The sequence below is a fragment of the Penaeus japonicus genome, unplaced genomic scaffold, assembly GCF_977035675.1.
Source record: "Penaeus japonicus unplaced genomic scaffold, GWHDUDI00000001_assembly GWHDUDI00000019, whole genome shotgun sequence".
Taxonomy (NCBI): domain Eukaryota; kingdom Metazoa; phylum Arthropoda; class Malacostraca; order Decapoda; family Penaeidae; genus Penaeus; species Penaeus japonicus.
This window is the reverse complement of record NW_028234421.1, coordinates 9,028,710-9,049,034: the sequence shown is the minus strand read 5'-3', so window position 1 is coordinate 9,049,034 and position 20,325 is coordinate 9,028,710. Positions and strand designations below refer to the sequence as shown.

Below are 20,325 nucleotides of genomic sequence, written 5' to 3'. Positions count from 1 at the left end.
TGCAATTACCTTAGCCTATAAAAATACTCACAATGATGTAAATAATATTTTAAAAAAGGAAATAATGTTAATATTAGCAAAATGCAGCGCTTTCCTGCAAAAAGTGTATTTCCATTAATTATTACAAAATATGCAACGTAAAGTAAAAAAAATAATAATAAATGATGAAAATACCTATAAAATGATAGAATTATGATATTCTGGCTAAAAACGCAGTGTTTTGCGAAAAAAAAGACATTCCGATCATAATTGCAATACCTTGCATAAAAAATACTCTCAAAGATTCAAATGATTTAAAGGAAAAAGTTATTGCAAGAAAAAGAAAATGCATGTGATATATACGATCCTGAAAAAAAATGCTTAAAATACACGTTAGAGTCTTTCTGATAATGGAATGGATTACAGTTAAATGCGATGATTTTCGTTATATTAAAGGAAAAAGTAATTGCGAGAAAAAAGGTGAAAGAAAAAAAGGAAGTAATATATAATATCCTGAAAGAAAAAAAAATTAAAATACACGTTAGAGCCATTCTGATAATGAAACGGATTACAGTTAAATGAGCTGATTTTCGTTATATTAAAGGAATAAGCAAATGCAAGAAAAGAGGTGCGAGAAAAAAATACAAGTAATATATACGATCCTGAAAAAAAAAAAAAAAATACACGTTAGAGCCATTCTGATAATGAAATGGATTACAGTTAAATGAGCTGATTTTCGTTACATTAAAGGAAAACAAAATTGCTAGAAAAAAGGTACAAGAAAAAAAACGTAATATATACGACCCTGAAAAAAAAAATGCTTAAAATACACGTTAGAGCCATTCTGATAAATAAACGGATTACAGTTAAATACGCCGATTTTCGTTATATTAAAGGAAAAAGCAATTGCGAGAAAAAAAAGTGCAAGAAAAAAAGTAATTAATATATAAGCCTGAAAAAAAATTGCATAAAATACACGTTAGAGCTATTCAAATAATGAAACGGATTACAGTGAAATGCGCTGATTTTCTTTATATTAAAGGAAAAAGCAATTGCGAGAAAAAAGGTGCAAGAAAAAAAATTCAAGTAATATATATGATCCTGAAAAAAAAACACTTTAGAACCATTCTGATAATGAAACGGATTACAGGTAAATGTGCTTATTTTCGTTATATTAAAGGAAAAAGCAATTGCGAGAAAAAAGTGCAAGAAAAAAAATGCAAATAATATATACGATCCTGAAAAAAACACTTTAAAACCATTCTGCTAATGAAACTGATTAGAGTTAAATACGCTAATTTTCGTTATATTAAAAGAAAAAAGCAATTGCGAGAGAAAAGGGGCAAGAAAAAAATGCAAGTAATATGTACGATCCTGAAAAAAATGCTTAAAATACACGCTAGAGCCATTCTGATAATGAAACGGTATAGTTAAAAAAAATGCTTAAAATCCTCTTTAGAGCCATTCTGATACTGAAACGGATTACAGTTAATTGCGCAGATTTTCTTTATATTAAAGCAAAAAGGTGCAAGAAAAAAATGCAAGTAATATATACGATCCTTAAAAAAAACATTCTAATAAGTAAACGGATTAAATGCGCTGATTTTCGTTATATTAAAGGAAAAAGCATTTGCGAAAAGAGGTGCAAGGAAAAAAAAACTAAGTAATATAAACGATCCTGAAAAAAAGCTTAAAATACACGTTAGAGCCATTCTGATACTGAAACGGTTAGATGCGCAAATTTTTTTTTTCTTGCACCTTTTTGCTTTAATCTAAAGAGATTAAAGCAAAAAGGTGCAAGAAAAAAAATGCAAGTAATATATACGATCCTTAAAAAAAACATATTCTTAAAATAAGTTAGAGCCATTCTGATGATAAAATAGATTACAGTTGAATGTGCTGATTTTCTTTATATTAAAGTAAAAAAAAAAAAAAATGCGAGAAAAAAGGTGCAAAGAAAAAAAATGTAATATATACGATCCTGAAAAAAACAAAAGTTTAAAATACACGTTAGAGCCATTCTAATAATGAAACGGATTACAGTTAAATGCACTGATTTTCATTATATTACAGGAAAAAGCAATTGCAAGAAAAAAGGTGCAAGAAAAAAATTGCAAGTAATATATACGATCCTGAAGAAAATGCTTAAAATACACGTTAGAGCCATTCTGATAATGAAACGGTATAGTTAAATATGTTTATTTTCGTTATATTAAAGGAAAAAGCATTTGCGAAAAAATGTGCAAGAAAAAAAATTCAAGTAATATATACGACCCTGAAAAAAAATCTTAAATCCATTTTAGAGCCATTCTAATAATTAAACGGATTAAATGCGCTGATTTTCGTTATATTAAAGGAAAAAGCATTTGCGAAAAAAGGTGCAAGAAAAAAAATTCAAGTAATATATACGATCCTGAAAAAAATGCTTAAAATCCACATTAGAGCCATTCTGATAATGACACGGATTACAGTTAAATGCGCTGATTCTCTTTATCATCTTTTTTCAGCTTATCCCTATTCGGGGTCGCCGTTTTTTATGAGCTTTCTCCAAGTACTCCTATTGTATACTACTGCTATATCATCAATGGTCTTTTCCTTCAAGTCCCTTTTTATACAATCTTTCCATCTGGTTTTGGGTAAACCCTTTCTTCTATTCCCTTCTACTTCCATTTCCATAACCTCTCTCCCAGCATGTTCTTCACCCTCCCTTCTCTTTACATGGCCAAACCACCTCAGCCTAGACTCTTGGATTTTCTTTGAGACTTCCCCTACTTTGGCTGTCCCTCTGATATATTCATTTCTGATCCTATCTTTCCTGGTAACTCCTGACATCCACCTAAGCATTTTCATCTCTGTCACATCTAACTTTCTTTCCTCTTTCTGTTTAAGAGGTGCTGCTTCCAGGCTGTAGGTTAAGGCTGGTCTGACTACGGTTTTGTGTACCTTTCCTTTAAGTTTAACTGGCACTCTTTTATCGCAAATGACCCCTGACACCTTCCTCCAGTTGTTCCATCCACACTGAATTCTATGAGTAACTTCCCTTTCCATCCCTGTACTTTCATCTACCATAGACCCAAGGTATTTAAAAGTATTTGTTCTTTTCAACCTAATTCCATTCAGTTGTATTGAGGCCAATTGGTCACCCATATCAGTTGAGAAGTACTCTGTTTTAGACCTGCTAATTTTCATGCCTCTACTCTCTAATGCACATCTCCATTCTTCTAACTTGGTTTCTAATCCTCTTCTACTTTCTACTACGTCATCTGCATATAAAATGCACCATGGTGGGTCCTCCCTAACATTTTGAGTAATAACATCGAATACAATATTAAATAATAATGGGCTAAGTGCTGACCCCTGGTGTAGACCAACCTTAACATGGAAGTTTTCCGTTGTTCCTACTGTGCTTCTAACTCTAGTAGTAACATCCTTATAGCATTCTTTGATAACCCTTACATACTTTTCTTGCACTCCTCTTTCACGTAGCCCTCTCCAAACCTCCTGTCGTGGCACCCTATCATATGCTTTCTCCAAATCGATGAATACCATATGTAACACTTTCTGCTTCTCCTGATATTTTTTCCATTATTTGCCTAAGGGAGAAAATACCATCAATTGTCCCAAGTCCTTTCATAAAGCCCAGTTGTTGCCTACCAATTTCCACCACTTGCCTAAGCCTACTGTCCAAAATTCTTTCAAACAACTTTAAGGTGTGTGACATTAATTTTATCCCACGGTAATTTTCACAGCATTGGAAATCCCCTTTCTCTTTAAAAATTGGTATTAGGGTGCTTTTCCTCCATTGTTCTGGTATGGCTTCTTTTTCCATAATTTGTTTCATAAGTATGTTCAGAATACTAATACCATCCTGCCCTAAAGCTTTCCACACTTCCAGTGGCTTTTCCAGTTTTCATCTTTTTCAGGGCTATTTCTACCTCCTGTCTAGTTACCTCAGCTATCTCTTGGTTATTTGGTTCTCCATCCTCTCTAACTAGTCTCTCATTTTCCTCATTTAATAGTTTTTTCAAAGTATTCCTTCCATCTAGTTAGTATATCCCTTTCTTTCTTTATTATGTTACCGTTTTCATCTCTCATTTGTCTAATATGCGTTATATCTTTTGTACTCTTATTTCTTGATTTAGCTAATTTGAAAATCTTTCCCTGTCCTTCTTTAGTGTCTAAATCTTCGTACAGTTTGTTATATGCTTCTGACTTTGCAATAGCTACTGATTTCTTAGCTTCCTTACATCTAATTCTATATGCTTCCCTATCTATTTCAAGTTTACTTTCTTCCCACTTTTTCTTGGCAGCCCTCTTTAAGTTAACTTTTTGTTGTACGTCTTCATTGAACCACCAGGTCTCCTTATTTTCCCAAATTTTTCCACTGCTCTCTCCTAGGATTTCTTTACCTGCTATTAAGATGTTTTTACTCGTTCTATTCCACCATGCATTGACATCATCCATGTTAACATCAATATTATTTAGAATTCTAATTTTAAATTGTTGTTTTAAATCCTGCTCCTTCAGCTTGAACCACTTAATTTTTTTCTGTGTCCTAACCCCTCTTTTCTGTTTTCGGGCAACAGCTATTGATAGGTCTAACACAACTAGGCGATGCTGTGCTGCTATGTGGTCTTCATGTATTACTTTACAATTTTTGACCTCGCATATGTTCCTTCTACCATACAGGAGGAAATCAATTTGACTTGTCCTATCTCCGCTTTTAAAGGTAATAAGATGTTCATTTCTCTTTTTGAATAGCGTATTCCCTATAACCATATCAAACGATACTGCAAAATCAATAATTCTCTCCCCTTCTTCGTTTCCATTCCCATAACCATATCCTCCATGCACACGGCTGACAGCCTCATTACCATTACCAATATGTCCATTTAAATCTCCTGCAACTATGCATCTCTCACTTTCATCTACCTTGCCTCTTTCTTCTTAAAATTCTACCCAAAAACGTTCTTTCTCTTCCTCAGTGCAACCAGTCTGAGGTGCATATACACTAAATATATTAAGTGAAAACTCATCCAAAGCTAATCTTATCCAAATGATTCTGTCACTTTCCCTATTTACTTCTGTTACCAACCCCTTCATCTCTCGCGATAAAATGATTCCAATCCCATTTCTCCCATCTTTATTAGCCCCCCCCATATATCAGCTTATATCCATCTCCTAACTCTTTTGCCTTATTCCCAGCCCATCTAGTTTCTTGCACACATAGTATATCTACTTTACGCTTCGTCATGAGATCAGCTAAGCCTCTACCTCTGCCGGTCATAGAACCAACATTCAAAGTCCCAACTCTCAGTGGTGGTTGAACTAACTTCTTTGGCCGCACCCGTTCTTGATGCGGTAGCCCTCGCTGGTCCACAGAGTTAGGGCGATGTCTGTGGGTCACTTACGGGTGACAACCTAGCATTGGGTACTCCTTGGATTTGGCTCATTTCATAGGGTTTTGGCATGGATTTTACAAGCGGATGCCCTTCCTGACCTTAACCCTCTCTATTTATCCGGGCTTGGGACCGGCGCTAAGTTGGGCTGGCTTGCCCCCCTAGTGGCTAGATTGCGCTGATTCTCTTTATATTAAAGCAAAAAGGTGCAAGAAAAAAATGCAAGTAATATATACGATCCTTAAAAACAAACAAAGAAAAAAAAAACATATTCTTAAAATACGTTAAAACCATTTTGATAATAAAATAGATTACAGTTAAATGCGCTGATTTTCTTTATATTAAAGTAAAAAACAATTGCGAGAAAAAAAATGCAAGAAAAAAAATGTAATATCTACGATCCTGAATAAAAAATAAAAAAAAGTTTAAAATACATGTTAGACCCATTCTAATAATGAAACGGATTACAGTTAAATGCACTGATTTTCATTATATCAAAGGAAAAAGCAATTGCGAGAAAAAAAGGTAAGATAAAAAAGCAAGTAATATATACGATCATGAAAAATAAATCTTAAAATACACTTTAGAGCCATTCTGATAATGAAAAAGGAGAAAAAAAGGAGAAATAATGCAACTACTAAAATTACCAAAACTGCTAAAATATATATTATAGTAATTTTGATAATGGAAAGTATAGTTAAATGCGCTGATTATCGTTATATTAGAGCAAAAAGGAAGTGAGAGAAAAAAAGGGGAAATTAAGAAAATAATAATGATATATAAATATACACGTTTGAGCCATTCTGATCATGAAAATGATTTTAGCTAAAAACGTTGGTTTTCGTTACATTAGAGTAAAAGATATATGACAGAAAAAAAAATGCTACTAAAAATACCAAAACTGCTAAAATTACATATTATAGCCATTTTGATAATGGAACGTATAGTTAAATGCGCTGATTATCGTTATATTAGAGCAAAAAGGAAATGAGAGAAAAAGGGGAAATAAAAAAATAATAATAATATATAAAGATCCCCAAAACACCAAAAATTATTAAAATACACGTTTGAGCCATTCTGATCATGAAAAGAATTATAGCTAAAATCGCTGGTTTTCGTTACATAAGAGCAAAAAATAAATGAAAAAAAAGAAAAAAAAATGCAACTACTAAAAATACCAAAACTGCTGAAAATACATATTATAGCCATTTTGATAATGGAAAGGAGTATAGTTAAATCCGCTGATTATCGTTATATTAGAGCAAAAAGGAAGTGACAGAAAAAAAGGGGAAATAAGACAAAAATAATATGTAAATATATAAAATAAAAATGATTAAAATACCAAAGATACGCTGATTAGTATCGATAAGAGAGAGAGAGTATAGAAATACAAATTAGAAAGTGAGAGAGAGTGAGAGAGAGAAAATTGGGTTTAAACAACGCTTATATATTTCTGTTTCAAATCGCATTTATTTCTCATGTCCCTTGGGGATACAGCGTATGTATACACAAATACAGACACACACACACACACACACACACATACACATACACACACACACACACACATATATTTCTATTCAGAAATGTGTTCATATTAACACTTTCTCTGTTTAACCAACGATCTTATGCTTTGCTGTTTATATTCACTTTTTTTCCGATTCATTGGGGATATGAAATATACACACACACACACACACGGATATTCATATATATATATATATATATATATATATATATATATATATATATATATATATATATATATATATATATATATATATACATATATATATTTACGTATATATACCTTTTATATTTTGAAAACGTTTTAATTATTTTTACTATAGATCCTTTTTACGTACCACGAAGGCCACATCCACTTTTATTCTCTATTTTTTTGTATTGTGTATTTGTCTTTTTAAGCTTTTTGTATTTGTAATGTTCTGCTTAATAATTTCCTCTTATGTGATACTTGTATTTTATGTTAAATGTCACGCTATTTGGCTGATTTTATAGTTATAATGTTACGTTTTCCTGTTTGTTTTAAATGTTTAAAATTGCATTTGCACGTTTTACTTATTAAACATGAAACAAGATTATCAATATTAATGTTTTGAGTTTTCAAATGTTTTTCAAATTTGTTTCATCTAAATAAGAACATATTTTCCACATCAGTAGCCCGCCGGCTATAAATAGCCGACGAGCTGAAAAATAAATCAGTTGCCTCTGGAACTTGGTGTTTCTCTGACCCTCCCTGGAATACCCTTGTGGCGACGCAGGAGTAGCAAAAGCAAGGTTGTACTGACTCGAGTTACATGCCATTTAGGACAAAGCTGGACGCTATTGTAATAACAATCTTGTGAGAGAGATACACTGGCCAACACCAGCCAGAGACGCCCAAGTCATTTTACTTTAATTTTTCTTTTATTCATCTTTTTAAGAGTATTTTAACTTTGGAACTATTTGCTTCTGGGCATTTTTATACTTTTATTCCTACTTTTTTACTATTTATTATCTTAAACAAGGACTAACGAACGCAACCAGACCCTCTTGAGGGACTTGCACCTGGGGAATGGGACTTGATCTCCTTAAGGGGAAGTGAACGGGTGGATGTATTTCCGGGCTTCCCCATGACAGATATCCTTACACAACACAAGCTGACACAGGCGGGCTCGCCTCAGTGCACATAGGCCCGGCGAAACATCTGCTTCGCAAATCCAGCTATCCTTATTCTTATCGTGACGGGCGGCAGCCCTTTCACGCTTTTTGGGCTGTGTTGTCGCCCAGTGTGGTTGCTGTGGCATGCTGAGGAGTCGCTGAGCACAAGCGCTGACTAAGAGATAAACTCCTGCCGGTTATAGGTCTTGAGGTCCTCATAATTAACATCGTTATCTTTTTCGTCCAATTACACCGTTATTCGAGGGAACATATTTTCTGTGATGGCCTTCATCACATAATCGGCTTTGTTATGGCTATCGATGACTGAGCGGAACTGAATTTCGGCTCGCCGTGAGAGAGCTCCTGACTGCCGCGTGTTTGGTGTGTTACAGTAGTTCTGGTAATATTAGTATTAATGATAACAATTTTCCTAATAATTATGATAATGATCATATTTACAATAATAATGATGATTTAGGAGATGAGAATAATCTGAATTGATTAAGTGATAATCACTCGCAATCATTCGCTGTCGTATTTCCACCTTTTTTTTTCGAGAGAGATAGCTCCCTCCACACGCGTGCCAACCTATACAGGAAGGCCGCCAACATGCGAGAACCATCACCGATGACGAAAATGCTAAATATTACAAATATTACAGCAATATTTATGCAAAAAAGAAGTAAGATTATAATGATTAGCATATCTTATAATTCAAATAAATACCATTATAAATAGCTTTGATAAATGGGTGATAAATAATAGTTTGAATCCTTAGACTAGGATTACGTTTATTCATTAACTCGTAAGAAACTGAATTTACCTAGTTTTGGATATGGAAAATATATGCACGAGAGCAAAAAGTGCACTGGATGTATTTTTGTAGTTAATTGTAGCTGATTAAAGGATATTAAAGTATATAGTCACAATCAGAGGAATACGTTCGAATTTGATTACATTTTGATTAAATGATTAAAAGTCAACCATTTCCCTTCTCTTTCTTACATTTTCATACAACCATGCCAAGATAATTCAAAGCGGCAACTCACGGAAAAAAAACAATAAAAGAGCTGAATTTAGTTCAGTTACAGAGATAACCTTTATTTTTAGCAAGTAATGTGCGTCGTGTAATGTCCATTTTCAACACTACTTCTGCAATGCACGTATAATATTATCCATATTTAATCGCCATTAAAGCGAAAAATCTGCTCTGATGTGTGGATAACTTTTGTGTTTTATTACAGTGAAAATATTATGGAAATATAAAGTATACCACACCTAGGTGAATAAACAAAAATATTAAAAGCCTAGAACATTGTTTTTATCTAATTGAGATGTCATGGAATATTTGCACAAATAAGATCTATTTACTGACTGCTAATCTGCACAACTGCTATTTGAAGAAGTAAGCTTAACTTTTTTCATGCTTACAGATGCATGATGTTAACATATTCAACTTCCCTTCACATACCAATATGAATGAATTAAAACAAAAGTATTATCAGGGATTGAATGAAGTCACATTTACTATTTGACATAAACTATCCTAGGCCTGAGTGTCCTATGAACTCAAATGTGTTTTAGTAGAGGAAGAAACAAATAACTACAAAGATTACCATTTCGAAGATGCGCCACAGTGGCACGGGGTCGCCCGACGGTGTCTCTGCTCCACCCCGAAGTGGTAATAGGTGACGCTGCAGATAGATAGCGCCTTATTATTCCGTAATGATGATAATAATGTTAATAAGGGTAATACAAATGATAATTATGATAATAATAAGAATAATGATAAAAATCGTAATGCAATCAATGATGATGATAATATAAATAATAATACAAACAATAATAACTTTGATAATAATGTTACTACTAACAATTACAACAATAATCCAAATGATGATAATAATGATAATAATAATGACGATAATGATAATAACAATGATGATGGTAATTAGGCTAATCATGATAATAAAATCAAAATAATAAAAACTATAAAAATAAGAATAAGAATACTAATGATGATGACTATATTAATGGTAATAAACTGTTAATACTAATAACAATATCCATTATTGATAATAAGAAAAGCATCGACTAAAAAATGATAATGATGATGATCACAATTACAAAGGTATAATAAATTATCTTCATTATTACCATGATAATGATATTGATTATAAAAATGATAATAGTGATCATTGTGATTAAGATAACGATCATCATTATGATAATAACAAAAGTAACCATAATGGTAATAATAGTAATGATAATAACAGAAGTAGCAATGAGGAAGATAGTAATGATGATATGAATAAAGGCAGTCACAGTGACTATCATGATAATGATAATAATTATCATCATTATTGTTATAGTGATAATGATTTAAATGATAATGATATTAATACTACTACTAATAAAAAACATGCTAATAGCTATAACGATAATAGCGAACATGATAATACTAATGACAATAATGATGATTATGATAATAGTGACAATACCAATAATAAGGGAAGTAATGGTAATGACACTAACAATGATGCCGGTGATAATGACAATATTGTCATCAGTAATGACTAAATGAATAATGATAACAATAATAATGATAATAATAATAGTGATAATATGATAATAATAAGGAAATTACTGCTGTTACTACCACTAGTAATAATGACAATAATAATGATGATAGCAACAATAATTACAATAATATTAATATAATTAATAATTATAATATTGATAGTGATAGAATTGATCATAGTAATGATTATTTAATAGCTATGATAATTATGATAATAGGAATAGTTACGATAATAATATAAATGATGATAAGGATAACGCTGTTAATAAAATATTAAGGAAGACATGAGCATAAGATAATGACATTGATAATAAAAAAAAAAAATAATGGCAATACTGACGTTAAAAATGAAAATTTTGATAATGGTGATAATGATAATGATAATGATGACATAATAAGAGCAAAAATGTTGATAATGATAACATTAACAATTGATGATGGTGATAATAATGATTACAATGAAATTATTAGTGATCAAGATTATGATAATAATTTTGATGATACTAATGATCCATGATAACAATGATAATGTTGATAATTATAATGATGATAATGATAACAATAAGATTATTAAGGACAATAATGATAATAATGTTCATAATGATGCAAATAATACCAAATATATTGTTTTGATTCTGATATTCATAATAATGATAATGATAATAATGATATTGATGAAAATAATAATACTAATAATGATAATAAGATTAATGAATAAACAATAATGGTAAAAAAAACGAAAATAATAATGATATCAATAACAGTTATTACCAATTTCTTCCTTCAATCCCTTTGCGTTTAGATCCTCCTTCACACAGTCTTTCCATCTCTTTGATTTTCCCCTCCTCTGCCCAACCACCTCTTCCCTCACTCTATTCCCTACGTAGCTCTCCTCTCTCCGCACAACGTGCCCCACCCACTTCAGCCTGGCCTCTCGCACCTCTCCCACTGCCATTCTTTCTCTTATTTCCTTCTTAATCCTATCCTTCAACGTCCTGCCCTTCAACAAGAACGGAAGATTTTTGTTTAAATGCCCAGGAAATCATGACAGAAAAAGCCAAAGACAAAGAAAAGGAAATAAAACCAATAAAAAAGTAGCTCAACTCCAAACGCCTGGAAATCATTAAAAAACCAAGTAAGCCAAGACGAAAAAAACAACAACAGACAATGGAAAGGATAATAGCTAATGCACTCTTTTTCGTTATACTAGAGCAAAAAATAAATGCGAGAAAAAAGGAAAAAAAAAAGAATGCATCTACTAAAAATATAAAAAATGGTAAAATATTATGATATAGGCATTTTGATGATGAAAAGGAGTACAGTAAAATGCGCTGACTTTCGTTATATTAGAGCAAAAAGGAAGTGAGAGAAAAATGGAGAAATAAAAAAATAATAAATATATCAATATCCCGAAAATACCAAAGATGCTTAAAATACACGTTAGAGCCATTCTGATAATGGAAAGGATAATAGCTAATGCACTCTTTTTCGTTATACTAGAGCAAAAAATAAATGCGAGAAAAAAGGAAAAAAAAAGAATGCATCTACTAAAAATATAAAAAATGGTAAAATATTATGATATAGGCATTTTGATGATGAAAAGGAGTACAGTAAAATGCGCTGACTTTCGTTATATTAGAGCAAAAAGGAAGTGAGAGAAAAATGGAGAAATAAAAAATAAAAAATATATCAATATCCCGAAAATACCAAAGATGCTTAAAATACACGTTAGAGCCATTCTGATAATGGAAAGGATAATAGCTAATGCACTCTTTTTCGTTATACTAGAGCAAAAAATAAATGCGAGAAAAAAGGGAAAAAAAATAATGCATCTACTAAAAATATAAAAAATGGTAAAATATTATGATATAGGCATTTTGATGATGAAAAGGAGTACAGTAAAATGCGCTGACTTTCGTTATATTAGAGCAAAAAGGAAGTGAGAGAAAAATGGAGAAATAAAAAAATAATAAATATATCAATATCCCGAAAATACCAAAGATGCTTAAAATACACGTTAGAGCCATTCTGATAATGGAAAGGATAATAGCTAATGCACTCTTTTTCGTTATACTAGAGCAAAAAATAAATGCGAGAAAAAAGGAAAAAAAAAATGCATCTACTAAAAATATAAAAAATGGTAAAATATTATGATATAGGCATTTTGATGATGAAAAGGAGTACAGTAAAATGCGCTGACTTTCGTTATATTAGAGCAAAAAGGAAGTGAGAGAAAAATGGAGAATTAAAAAAATAATAAATATATCAATATCCCGAAAATACCAAAGATGCTTAAAATACACGTTAGAGCCATTCTGATAATGGAAAGGATAATAGCTAATGCACTCTTTTTCGTTATACTAGAGCAAAAAATAAATGCGAGAAAAAAGGAAAAAAAAAAAGAATGCATCTACTAAAAATATAAAAAATGGTAAAATATTATGATATAGGCATTTTGATGATGAAAAGGAGTACAGTAAAATGCGCTGACTTTCGTTATATTAGAGCAAAAAGGAAGTGAGAGAAAAATGGAGAAATAAAAAAATAATAAATATATCAATATCCCGAAAATACCAAAGATGCTTAAAATACACGTTAGAGCCATTCTGATAATGGAAAGGATAATAGCTAATGCACTCTTTTTCGTTATACTAGAGCAAAAAATAAATGCGAGAAAAAAGGAAAAAAAAGAATGCATCTACTAAAAATATAAAAAATGGTAAAATATTATGATATAGGCATTTTGATGATGAAAAGGAGTACAGTAAAATGCGCTGACTTTCGTTATATTAGAGCAAAAAGGAATTGAGAGAAAAATGGAGAAATAAAAAAATAATAAATATATCAATATCCCGAAAATACCAAAGATGCTTAAAATACACGTTAGAGCAATTCTGATAATGGAAAGGATAATAGCTAATGCACTCTTTTTCGTTATACTAGAGCAAAAAATAAATGCGAGAAAAAAGAAAAAAAAAATAATGCATCTACTAAAAATATAAAAAATGGTAAAATATTATGATATAGGCATTTTGATGATGAAAAGGAGTACAGTAAAATGCGCTGACTTTCGTTATATTAGAGCAAAAAGGAAGTGAGAGAAAAATGGAGAAGTAAAAAAATAAAAAATATATCAATATCCCGAAAATACCAAAGATGCTTAAAATACACGTTACACATTTTTTATATTTTTAGTAGATGCATTCTTTTTTTTTTCCTTTTTTCTCGCATTTATTTTTTGCTCTAGTATAACGAAAAAGAGTGCATTAGCTATTATCCTTTCCATTATCAGAATGGCTCTAACGTGTATTTTAAGCATCTTTGGTATTTTCGGGATATTGATATATTTATTATTTTTATTTTTCCATTTTCTCTCACTTCCTTTTTGCTCTAATATAACGAAAGTCAGCGCATTTTACTGTACTTTTTTCCTCATGCAAAATCCTAAACACAATATTTTACCATTTTTTATATTTTTAGTAGATGCATTATTTTTTTTTTCTTTTTTCTCGCATTTATTTTTTGCTCTAGTATAACGAAAAAGAGTGCATTAGTTATTATCCTTTCCATTATCAGAATGGCTCTAACGTGTATTTTAAGCATCTTTGGTATTTTCGGGATATTGATATATTTATTATTTTTTTATTTCTCCATTTTTCTCTCACTTCCTTTTTGCTCTAATATAACGAAAGTCAGCGCATTTTACTGTACTCCTTTTCATCATCAAAATACCTATATCATAATATTTTACCATTTTTATATTTTTAGTAGATGCATTCTTTTATTTTCTCTTTTTCTCGCATTTATTTTTTGCTCTAGTATAACGAAAAAGAGTGCATTAGCTATTATCCTTTCCATTATCAGAATGGCTCTAACGTGTATTTTAAGCATCTTTGGTATTTTCGGGATATTGATATATTTATTATTTTTTTATTTCTCCATTTTTCTCTCACTTCCTTTTTGCTCTAATATAACGAAAGTCAGCGCATTTTACTGTACTCCTTTTCATCATCAAAATGCCTATATCATAATATTTTACCATTTTTTATATTTTTAGTAGATGCATTCTTTTTTTTTCCTTTTTTCTCGCATTTATTTTTTGCTCTAGTATAACGAAAAAGAGTGCATTAGCTATTATCCTTTCCATTATCAGAATGGCTCTAACGTGTATTTTAAGCATCTTTGGTATTTTCGGGATATTGATATATTTATTATTTTTTTATTTCTCCATTTTTCTCTCACTTCCTTTTTGCTCTAATATAACGAAAGTCAGCGCATTTTACTGTACTCCTTTTCATCATCAAAATGCCTATATCATAATATTTTACCATTTTTTATATTTTTAGTAGATGCATTATTTTTTTTTCCTTTTTTCTCGCATTTATTTTTGCTCTAGTATAACGAAAAAGAGTGCATTAGCTATTATCCTTTCCATTATCAGAATGGCTCTAACGTGTATTTTAAGCATCTTTGGTATTTTCGGGATATTGATATATTTATTATTTTTTTATTTCTCCATTTTTCTCTCACTTCCTTTTTGCTCTAATATAACGAAAGTCAGCGCATTTTACTGTATTCCTTTTCATCATGAAAATGCCTATATCATAATATTTTACCATTTTTTATATTTTTAGTAGATGCATTCTTTTTTTTTCCTTTTTTCTCGCATTTATTTTTTGCTCTAGTATAACGAAAAAGAGTGCATTAGCTATTATACTTTCCATTATCAGAATGGCTCTAACGTGTATTTTAAGCATCTTTGGTATTTTCGGGATATTGATATATTTATTATTTTTTTATTTCTCCATTTTTCTCTCACTTCCTTTTTGCTCTAATATAACGAAAGTCAGCGCATTTTACTGTACTCCTTTTCATCATCAAAATGCCTATATCATAATATTTTACCATTTTTTATATTTTTAGTAGATGCATTATTTTTTTTCCTTTTTTCTCGCATTTATTTTTTGCTCTAGTATAACGAAAAAGAGTGCATTAGCTATTATACTTTCCATTATCAGAATGGCTCTAACGTGTATTTTAAGCATCTTTGGTATTTTCGGGATATTGATATATTTATTATTTTTTTATTTCTCCATTTTTCTCTCACTTCCTTTTTGCTCTAATATAACGAAAGTCAGCGCATTTTACTGTACTCCTTTTCATCATCAAAATGCCTATATCATAATATTTTACGCTTTTTTTATTTTTTTAGTAGATGCATTCTTTTTTTTTCCTTTTTTCTCGCATTTATTTTTTGCTCTAGTATAACGAAAAAGAGTGCATTAGCTATTATCCTTTCCATTATCAGAATGGCTCTAACGTGTATTTTAAGCATCTTTGGTATTTTCGGGATATTGATATATTTATTATTTTTTTATTTCTCCATTTTTCTCTCACTTCCTTTTTGCTCTAATATAACGAAAGTCAGCGCATTTTACTGTACTCCTTTTCATCATCAAAATGCCTATATCATAATATTTTACCATTTTTTATATTTTTAGTAGATGCATTATTTTTTTCCCTTTTTTCTCGCATTTATTTTTTGCTCTAGTATAACGAAAAAGAGTGCATTAGCTATTATCCTTTCCATTATCAGAATGGCTCTAACGTGTATTTTAAGCATCTTTGGTATTTTCGGGATATTGATATATTTATTATTTTTTTATTTCAACATTTTTCTCTCACTTCCTTTTTGCTCTAATATAACGAAAGTCAGCGCATTTTACTGTACTCCTTTTCATCATCAAAATGCCTATATCATAATATTTTACCATTTTTTATATTTTTAGTAGATGCATTCTTTTTTTTTCCTTTTTTCTCGCATTTATTTTTTGCTCTAGTATAACGAAAAAGAGTGCATTAGCTATTATCCTTTCCATTATCAGAATGGCTCTAACGTGTATTTTAAGCATCTTTGGTATTTTCGGGATATTGATATATTTATTATTTTTTATTTCTCCATTTTTCTCTCACTTCCTTTTTGCTCTAATATAACGAAAGTCAGCGCATTTTACTGTACTCCTTTTCATCATCAAAATGCCTATATCATAATATTTTACCATTTTTTATATTTTTAGTAGATGCATTCTTTTTTTTTCCTTTTTTCTCGCATTTATTTTTTGCTCTAGTATAACGAAAAAGAGTGCATTAGCTATTATCCTTTCCATTATGAGAATGGCTCTAACGTGTATTTTAAGCATCTTTGGTATTTTCGGGATATTGATATATTTATTATTTTTTTATTTCTCCATTTTTCTCTCACTTCCTTTTTGCTCTAATATAACGAAAGTCAGCGCATTTTACTGTACTCCTTTTCATCATCAAAATGCCTATATCATAATATTTTACCATTTTTTATATTTTTAGTAGATGCATTCTTTTTTTTTCCTTTTTTTCTCGCATTTATTTTTTGCTCTAGTATAACGAAAAAGAGTGCATTAGCTATTATCCTTTCCATTATCAGAATGGCTTTAACGTGTATTTTAAGCATCTTTGGTATTTTCGGGATATTGATATATTTATTATTTTTTTATTTCTCCATTTTTCTCTCACTTCCTTTTTGCTCTAATATAACGAAAGTCAGCGCATTTTACTGTACTCCTTTTCATCATCAAAATGCCTATATCATAATATTTTACCATTTTTTATATTTTTAGTAGATGCATTCTTTTTTTTTTCCTTTTTTCTCGCATTTATTTTTTGCTCTAGTATAACGAAAAAGAGTGCATTAGCTATTATCCTTTCCATTATCAGAATGGCTCTAACGTGTATTTTAAGCATCTTTGGTATTTTCGGGATATTGATATATTTATTATTTTTTTATTTCTCCATTTTTCTCTCACTTCCTTTTTGCTCTAATATAACGAAAGTCAGCGCATTTTACTGTACTCCTTTTCATCATCAAAATGCCTATATCATAATATTTTACCATTTTTTATATTTTTAGTAGATGCATTATTTTTTTTCCTTTTTTCTCGCATTTATTTTTTGCTCTAATATAACGAAAAACAGTGCATTTAGCAATTATCCGCATTTATTTTTTGCTCTAATATAACGAAAAACAGTGCATTTAGCTATTATCCGGATTACAGTTCAATTCCAAAAATGCCAAAAATGCTTAAAATACACGTTAGAGCCATTCTGATAACGAAACGGATTACAGTTCAATTCACTGATTTTTGTTATATTAAAGGAAAAATCAATTGCGAAAAAAAAGGTGCAAGAAAAAAAAAAAATATGACGATCCTGAAAAAATGCCAAAAATGCTTAAAATACACGTTAGAGCCATTCTGATAACGAAACGGATTACAGTTCAATTCACTGATTTTTGTTATATTAAAGGAAAAATCAATTGCGAGAAAAAAGGTGCAAGAAAAAAAAAATATGACGATCCTGAAAAAATGCTTAAAATACACGTTAGAGCCATTCTGATAACGAAACGGATTACAGTTCAATTCACTGATTTTTGTTATATTAAAGGAAAAATCAATTGCGAAAAAAGGTGCAAGAAAAAAAAAATATGACGATCCTGAAAAAATGCCAAAAATGCTTAAAATACACGTTAGAGCCATTCTGATAACGAAACGGATTACAGTTCAATTCACTGATTTTTGTTATATTAAAGGAAAAATCAATTGCGAGAAAAAAGGTGAAAGAAAAAAAAATATGACGATCCTGAAAAAATGCCAAAAATGCTTAAAATACACGTTAGAGCCATTCTGATAACGAAACGGATTACAGTTCAATTCACTGATTTTTGTTATATTAAAGGAAAAATCAATTGCGAAAAAAAAGGTGCAAGAAAAAAAAATATGACGATCCTGAAAAAATGCCAAAAATGCTTAAAATACACGTTAGAGCCATTCTGATAACGAAACGGATTACAGTTCAATTCACTGATTTTTGTTATATTAAAGGAAAAATCAATTGCGAGAAAAAAGGTGCAAGAAAAAAAAATATGACGATCCTGAAAAAATGCTTAAAATACACGTTAGAGCCATTCTGATAACGAAACGGATTACAGTTCAATTCACTGATGTTTGTTATATTAAAGGAAAAATCAATTGCGAAAAAAAAGGTGCAAGAAAAAAAATATATGACGATCCTGAAAAAAATGCCAACAATGCTTAAAATACACGTTAGAGCCATTCTGATAACGAAACGGATTACAGTTCAATTCACTGATTTTTGTTATATTAAAGGAAAAATCAATTGCGAGAAAAAAGGTGCAAGAAAAAAAAATATGACGATCCTGAAAAAATGCCAAATACACGTTAGAGCCATTCTGATAACGAAACGGATTACAGTTCAATTCACTGATTTTTGTTATATTAAAGGAAAAATCAATTGCGAGAAAAAAAGGTGCAAGAAAAAAAAATATGACGATCCTGAAAAAATGCCAAAAATGCTTAAAATACACGTTAGAGCCATTCTGATAACGAAACGGATTACAGTTCAATTCACTGATTTTTGTTATATTAAAGGAAAAATCAATTGCGAAAAAAAAGGTGCAAGAAAAAAAAAATATGACGATCCTGAAAAAATGCCAAAAATGCTTAAAATACACGTTAGAGCCATTCTGATAACGAAACGGATTACAGTTCAATTCACTGATTTTTGTTATATTAAAGGAAAAATCAATTGCGAAAAAAAGGTGCAAGAAAAAAAAATATGACGATCCTGAAAAAATGCCAAAAATGCTTAAAATACACGTTAGAGCCATTCTGATAACGAAACGGATTACAGTTCAATTCACTGATTTTTGTTATATTAAAGGAAAAATCAATTGCGAGAAAAAAGGTGCAAGAAAAAAAAATATGACGATCCTGAAAAAATGCCAAAAATGCTTAAAATACACGTTAGAGCCATTCTGATAACGAAACGGATTACAGTTCAATTCACTGATTTTTGTTATATTAAAGGAAAAATCAATTGCGAAAAAAAAGGTGCAAGAAAAAAAAATATGACGATCCTGAAAAAATGCCAAAAATGCTTAAAATACACGTTAGAGCCATTCTGATAACGAAACGGATTACAGTTCAATTCACTGATGTTTGTTATATTAAAGGAAAAATCAATTGCGAAAAAAAAGGTGCAAGAAAAAAAAAAAATGACGATCCTGAAAAAAGGCCAAAAATGATTAAAATACACGTTAGAGCCATTCTGATAACGAAACGGATTACAGTTCAATTCACTGATGTTTGTTATATTAAAGGAAAAATCAATTGCGAAAAAAAAGGTGCAAGAAAAAAAATATATGACGATCCTGAAAAAAATGCCAACAATGCTTAAAATACACGTTAGAGCCATTCTGATAACGAAACGGATTACAGTTCAATTCACTGATGTTTGTTATATTAAAGGAAAAATCAATTGCGAGAAAAAAGGTGCAAGAAAAAAAAATATGACGATCCTAAAAAAAATGCCAAAAATGCTTAAAATACACGTTAGAGCCATTCTGATAACGAAACGGATTACAGTTCAATTCACTGATTTTTGTTATATTAAAGGAAAAATCAATTGCGAGAAAAAAGGTGTAAGAAAAAAAAATGCCAAAAATGCTTAAAATACACGTTAGAGCCATTATGATAACGAAACGGATTACAGTTCAATTCACTGATTTTTGTTATATTAAAGGAAAAATCAATTGCGAGAAAAAAGGTGCAAGAAAAAAAATATGACGATCCTGAAAAAATGCCAAAAATG

The 20,325-nt window shown here is 30.4% G+C and overlaps 1 protein-coding gene and 1 long non-coding RNA gene across 2 annotated transcripts in view; one reads left to right on the top strand and one right to left on the bottom strand.

The window, feature by feature from the left end:
- Positions 1–20,325, bottom strand: part of LOC122250132 (Fanconi anemia group J protein homolog) — a 619,197-nt gene that overhangs the window by 279,113 nt on the left and 319,759 nt on the right. The window lies entirely within an intron of this gene.
- On the top strand, positions 16,313–19,609 carry LOC147469754 (uncharacterized). The gene is made up of 2 exons (XR_015191893.1): positions 16,313–17,985; positions 18,122–19,609. It is a non-coding gene; the product is annotated as an uncharacterized LOC147469754 (long non-coding RNA).